Here is a 7,019-nt window from a genome sequence, read left to right on the forward strand (position 1 = left end):
ATTATAATAATAATAATAATTCCAGATTTTGATAATCATAAATGCATGCTAATAAATTATATGAATATTACGATATAAATGTATAAGAAAGGTAATCATTTTTGAGGTAAAAATAAATAAGTTTGAGGCCAATATAAACTACTTTTTTTCTGTTTGGTATTGTAACTTGACTTCGACTTGACTTGACCCTTAGCAGGACTCGACTTGACTTGCTTGAAGTGAATCACTGACTTGACTTGGCTTGGGTTGTGTGCACTGCGACTTAGACTTGCTTGAGACTTGATGGCAGGGACTTGAAACTTGCTTGTGACTTGAACATGTGTGACTTACTCCCACCTCTGGAATGACCCCTCTAAACCCCCTAGGCTAAATTATCTTCCATACCTAAAGAGTTAAAGGTTCTTAATCATTTGTCTTACTGTGTATGTCTTGCTTATGCCAGGTGCACAAACATACATATATCCTGTTCACATTCCACAATATAGACATGTGACACATTATGTTGCAATATATGTTGAAGATCAATGGAAATCAAATTTCCCCCTTTTTATCATTCTCTGATAACTGATCAAGTAAAAATAGCAAGTAAAAACAATAATAATAATAAAAATGCACCAAGTTTAAGTCATTACATCACATTTATACTCTTCTTAAACTTGTGAAAAAAAGAATTTAAAAGGAAAAAGCTTAGGCTGTTTTGTAAGGATAGGCCCTTAATTATTTAGCAAGCAAGTAAAGCTTTATCTGAAGCCGGGCTAAATGAATAGGCACTGCTATTGCACTTCCAACCTAGGTCGGACCCTCAGTCACCTCAGTATAAACAAGAAATAGTATAGATTGTATTAGTAGGAAAAACATATCAATTCAACACCCCTGGTTGATCCAGCAAGCTATAAAAATACAAAGAATAAAAAGTAAAATAAAAATCCCTCATTTCAAACCCTGTCCTTGTACGCCACCTCGTAACACGGATGACTGCTGCTTTTAACCCTCTTTACATATCATCGTCCTCAGAAAATAATACAAATAAGAAAAGAAAACATACCCCAATTTACCACATTTCAATGTAGCTTCCGCTACTTCCATCATCTTTACATTTGTGTTCACCATTATCATCATCAGGATAGACTGTCATTTTCACCAATTGAACAGACATCCCTGCTCTCACCAGTCTCTGTACTGAGCTGGAAACACATTTCATAATACATGGCAAGCATAACAATATCGCCAATCCTACTGCTAAAATTGGCAGTAGTTCGAATAACCCAGTATGCCCACCCTCCCCAGAGAGTCATGAACCAATCAACTCATTTGTCATTCGCATACTTCACATCATTGAATAGATTTTCTACTTTTCCTGAAAACATTTGCACCAATCAAATCATTAGATATACAGTATATCAATACTAATCCCTAGTTTGATTTAATCAAATACAATCATCAAAATCGTCACAAAACTAATTATTCTGTTAAACCTAAACCATTAGTTGGTCCACATCTTGTCTTGCCGGTCGTCCCTTTTGGTCTGACCTGTGGAATCAACAACCTGAAACATATTATCACCAGATAATTTCGTGCTCACTTGATAGCACTCAGAGTCCTTTTCCCCCCCTGAAAAACACTCAACCCACTTTGCTCATGTTGACAAAACAATATTTATACATTTGGAACAGAATCAGTTCTGTTTGACACAATCCATCCTGATATTCTGCAAAAGGAAAGTTTTAAGTTATGCACTACGCAGGTGTGCCACCTTTCTGCCACAATAATAACCCCGGCCAGGATAGTTAGCCAAATTCATCCATATCCATTATTTTTCTGGGCACACTCTGCGCTGTATCAAAAGTCTGCATGCTCTGTAAAGAAAAACAAATGTCGAGGTTATTGTAAGATAGTAAAGTACACATAGTTTATTTTGTCTGCTGTGCTGCCGCGGCCTTCGCTGACACATCTGCTCTGGCGTTCCCTGTTGAAACAGTCCCTGTTATTAGCACACTTACAGACAGCAATTTTGTTAGGGAGAAGAATGGCTTCTTGCAGGGCTTTTTCCCAGTTAAATCCAGTGTCCTCCCAACATTTATTGTCCCACCTGTGCGATTGCATTCAGCAAATGTGAACCCCTTGGTAAACCATATTTGGCAATTGCTACCATCCCCCTTTTGATGCATGATCCAACTCGTGCATCAATTTAACATAATGGTGTTTGGATAAACAAAGTTTGCAACACTACCCCAAATGCCGTCTTTCAGCCAAATTTCCCCCAGACATCTTTCTCTGCCTCTGAAACAAAATATGACATTCTTCACTCCAAGCTACAATCTCATCTTCTTATCAAAGTATTTGAAGGGCAACGGCCCTCAGTCTCACCGTGTATCCTGCTTTTTTTTAAGGCCTGTTGTTTGGTCTCGCAACTCAGTCATCTACAAACATTTTCCAATGTCAAAGTCATCGATTTGTTTTTATCAGGTCAGGTCATGGTGTACAGACTTGGTCAGTGTCGGTCAAACAACATTCTCTTCCTTTGTTCACTATAATCTACCAGACAGAGCTTGATGACCAATCACCTTAAAGCTTGCCCCATGTTCTGTATTGTCTTTTCATCAGATTTTTTGCTTCTTTAAAATTTGTCATTTGCCTTAACACATCTGCAATGATAAAACTCATTTCAGAGGTTAATGACACAATATACACACTGTGGAGACAGAATATATAGCTCCCCTAAACTAACACATACCAAACATGAATTAACACTCATAAAACATACAGTGCTGTCACCATCAAACACACACACACGCATACCTGACTATAAACCGCTCATATTCTCATATTCATATCTTTGGTGTTTACTCTAAACATATTCAAATTTTAAATAAGATTTTAAACTTCACATTTTCCTGTAGCTTTTATCTAGTTTTACATGGTCTCTTAACCAGTTTCAAAGCACGTCTGGTCATTATTATTTTTTTCTTAGAAAAGTCAGCTGGGTTGTTTTGGTTCATTATCATTATATTGCTTCAGCTTGCTTTAGCAGGCCGATAACAGAAAGACAGACAGAGTACCATCCCTGCCTCCACTCAAGCAGTCTCTCTCACTATAAACAATAATCTATTCAACAGCCTCCTAAGACTGTAACTTAGACAGAATGTAATAATAAATTCATTACAATAACCTTTGACCATTCACCTTTATCCAGACTTTTCTTGAATCTACAAAAGCTGTCTTCATCTTTAGCCACCAACATGTCTAACCTTCAGGAGTTAAAACTATCTTATAGACATATTAGTTCAAAATCAACACTTCTATAAGAAAAAACTCTTGCCCATAAGGCAACCAACATCATTGTCCTGACATAAATAAAGAAGTTTTGTTACTGTCTCCACAACAAATAATGACAATCACCTCATGGTCTCAGCTGGTTCTTGAAAGCCCATTCCCATTAGCTTTTTATCTATAATCTCCATCAGGGTGTTGTCCCCTGGCATAGTTGCAGACGCTTGTCATAATGAAAAACAAGTCATCCAGTGAATGCGGTTTCTGGATCAGACTGCCGTAACTTCTCACAGCTCATCTCCCCTCTCAATGATCTGCTGATGCTGGTGGCCTCATTCATCCGTTCCACTCTCATACCCATCTCACATAAAACACCTCCATTCTGGAGATGCCCAGTGTCGGCGTGACCCCCCTGCCTTAGATTGACCTCTGGCCAAAGAGGATCTTACCCGTCGTTGAGTAATCACTTCGTGCACACTGGTAACCGCTCTTCCCCATAACAGAATCTTTGACCATTTTCTTCAACATAATCATTTGTTTTCTGGAGCTTAGGGAAGGCACATTCAAGAGTCACCAGAGCCATTCGGATTGCCTAATAGTGTTAACACAGGGAGACAAGTTAATAACAGCAGTATTTAACCACTTAAATTCATTAAACATCTTAAAATCAGCAACCTAGCACTGCTGAGATTATACTCAGCGAATTTAGACCAACCGTCCATTCAGTGTACATCTGTGTCTGTATACAGAGAAGTTACTGGTCCTAAAATAAACTAGTCAAAAACGTCACTTCTATCATTCAAGGTCTGGATTATTATTATAAAGACTTCTTTAAAGTCATTGAATTTTACTTTTAAACATTTAAATACAAATTGCCCTCTAAATGTATAAAACCTGAACTGCCTCTAGCATGATTTCTTTTAACATCTCCATGTCTATGGTTTTCAACTAAAACACTGTGCCTTACTATAAAGAGAGACTCTGAGGCATTCAGGGCTGGTACACTGCACTCTCATAAACTTCTAAAATCAAACTTTATCTACCATCTTTTAACTCTAGCCCAGGTTAAGGCATCTTTGCCAGAAATGACATGCGTTTTCAAATAAACATTATTTTTGCCCACATCAGGGAACATTACAAATTTAGACATTACAAATTTCCACTCAGATCGTATCTCTGTCGCACTGGCCGTTTCAGCCACGTATCTATGATATATGAGCACAGGGGGTGGTAGAGGTTGTTCTCCTGCTCCACTGAGTCCAGAGGACAGTCCACGATAGAGCTGGCTCTCCGAATAATTTTTTCGAGCCTTTTCTTTTCCCTCTCTGTGATTCCACCATTCCAGTAGACCACCGCATAAAAAAATGATGCAACTGTCGTATCATAAAAAGTTCAGTAGTGTCCTACACACCCCAAAGGACCTCAGTCTCCTCAGCAAATGAAGGCGATTGTGGCCCTTCCTATACAGAGCACTCGTGTTGTCTGACTAGTCCAATGTATTGTTTATATTTTTTTATGGAGCACCTTTAACGTTATTTTGATTATTCTCAGGTTAGGTAAAGTAAGTCAAATCTGTCCGAAATCATAAGCATTTAAATTTTCATACTTACAATCCATAGGTCAGAAGATTTCTCTGTGGTCTGTTCAGCTCACTTTTGTTGAAATCAAAGACATTTGGCAGGTAAGCTTTCTTAGTTTCAATTAAATATAGTTTTATTATTTACAGGTTAACTCATTTACATATAAAGTAGGGCCTACTAATATATTAAAAGACAAAACAACATCAAAAGTAAATCATTGCATTTTACAATCAGTTTAATAACATTGTCTGTCAGATGCTTCAAATCTAACACCGGAGAGGCCATTCCTAAGAATTGGTGTCTGCCTTCATCTTCTCCTTTCAGCCTTTTATAGACCATCTGAATTCTTTAGGTCGTCATCTTTGGAAATCCCCCAATAATTCATTAGTCTTTATCCAATCCGAAGTCTTGAACTGTCATACAGTAAGTTCTGGACATTCCTTTCAAACCTGTCTATAAAGCCTTTGGCTTCTTCGTCCTCCTTCTTCTGACTTTTTCTTCTTTGTTGCATTCTGTGCCTCGTCCGCAACACATCCGACGGTAATTCTTGCATTTTTCTTTAGCAAAGCTCTTTCTAGTACAAGTTTTGTTCATATGCTTTTTAATAAATGCTTAAAACATTACATTTATGCATTTGGCAGACACTTTTATCCAAAGCGACTTACATTGCATTTCAAGGTACACATATTTACATTCTTGTTCAGTTCTTTACCACATTAAGTGTGGTATGTTTTTCTTTATAAACCACTTTCTTAATAAACCATTTTACAGTAACAATTGCAGTATTTTTCTTTATAAACCATTTTCTTAATAAACAAGTTACAATAACTTTTGTGGAGTTTTACTTCGTAAACCACTTTCTTAATAAACAAGTTTCAAGTGTGGTTGATCACAATACAGAAGTGTTCTACAGACAAAAAGGCATACTTGTAACAGGACAATTGCATATTTTCCACAACAATATGAACACCCAAATACGTGTACACATTCACCCTCTCAGTGTCCAGCCCAAGACATTTGGAAAACATGAGATACGGATGTACCGTCACATTACATTGATAAAAATTCATTTAGTAGCCTATCCTTGCCTTGTTTTTGAATAAATCAATCAAATAGTATAAAATACATTTCATATAAAGTTTTTCTCAATCTTTTCCACTGGCCAAATCGTATTTATAATGGAAACAGATAGGCCTTTGTTGTGCATTATTTGCACGAAAATATTTTCTCATACAATCTGCTATTATCATGATAAGCAATTCTCTTTGTAGTTAAAACATTAAAACACAGCATGCCAGAGGAAAGGTGTTCAAAAGCATCACATCCACTACAAATATTTCTATTGATTGAATATAAAAAATTGTAACTTCTCAGTAATAATTTCATGTAATTTAAGTGTTTACCTCCATTAATGAGAATGGCATATTTAATCTGAATATTTATATCAGGAGTAAAACAGTTTAAATCATTATTTTATTTATTTAAACTTTTATTGTGAACATGCATTGTATTTATGATTAGGACTCATAATGAAGATTTACGGTTTTCTTTCATCTGCCGTTAGATAGTAGGCAATATGCGTCAGTTACACTAAACGGCCCAACGTGCTCGCTGGCGCGGACATTTAAGAAGGGATGGATATTTGCTTCAAAGTGATAGGCTTGGTAAGTGAAATTATATTTGTATTATCTTTCTGTATATTTATCATTTTCTTTATGATATTCTGGGGATATCTAATTTGATTTTATCAATAAATTCCACTAGAAACAAACCTTGTTGTATTATTTTAATTTAATACTGTGAAGCTGCTTTGATACAATCTGTATTGTGAAAAGCGCTATACAAATATACTTGACTTGACTTGACTTGACTTTACATTTTCTGTCTTAAAGTGACCAAAAAGACATAACTCCAGCTCACCATCGGTGTCGCTAAACTGCTCTGTCTCCAAAATGTTCGTACGCATGGGTCAGAGTTTAAATCACAACTTATTCATTGGAAGTGGCGTACGCCTCTTTCAGGGCCTGTTTTAGGCATCCTATAGGCATCCTTTACATTTGCATAATGTAAATCCAGGGTCTTATTATCCTTAGTGTGGCATGTAACATACTGTCTAAATGTGAGAAGAGTTGAGGACAATGAGACATGATTAAAAATCACCTGAGATGA

The sequence above is a fragment of the Rutilus rutilus genome, assembly GCF_951802725.1.
Source record: "Rutilus rutilus genome assembly, chromosome: 8".
In the NCBI taxonomy this organism is placed as follows: Eukaryota; Metazoa; Chordata; class Actinopteri; order Cypriniformes; family Leuciscidae; genus Rutilus; species Rutilus rutilus.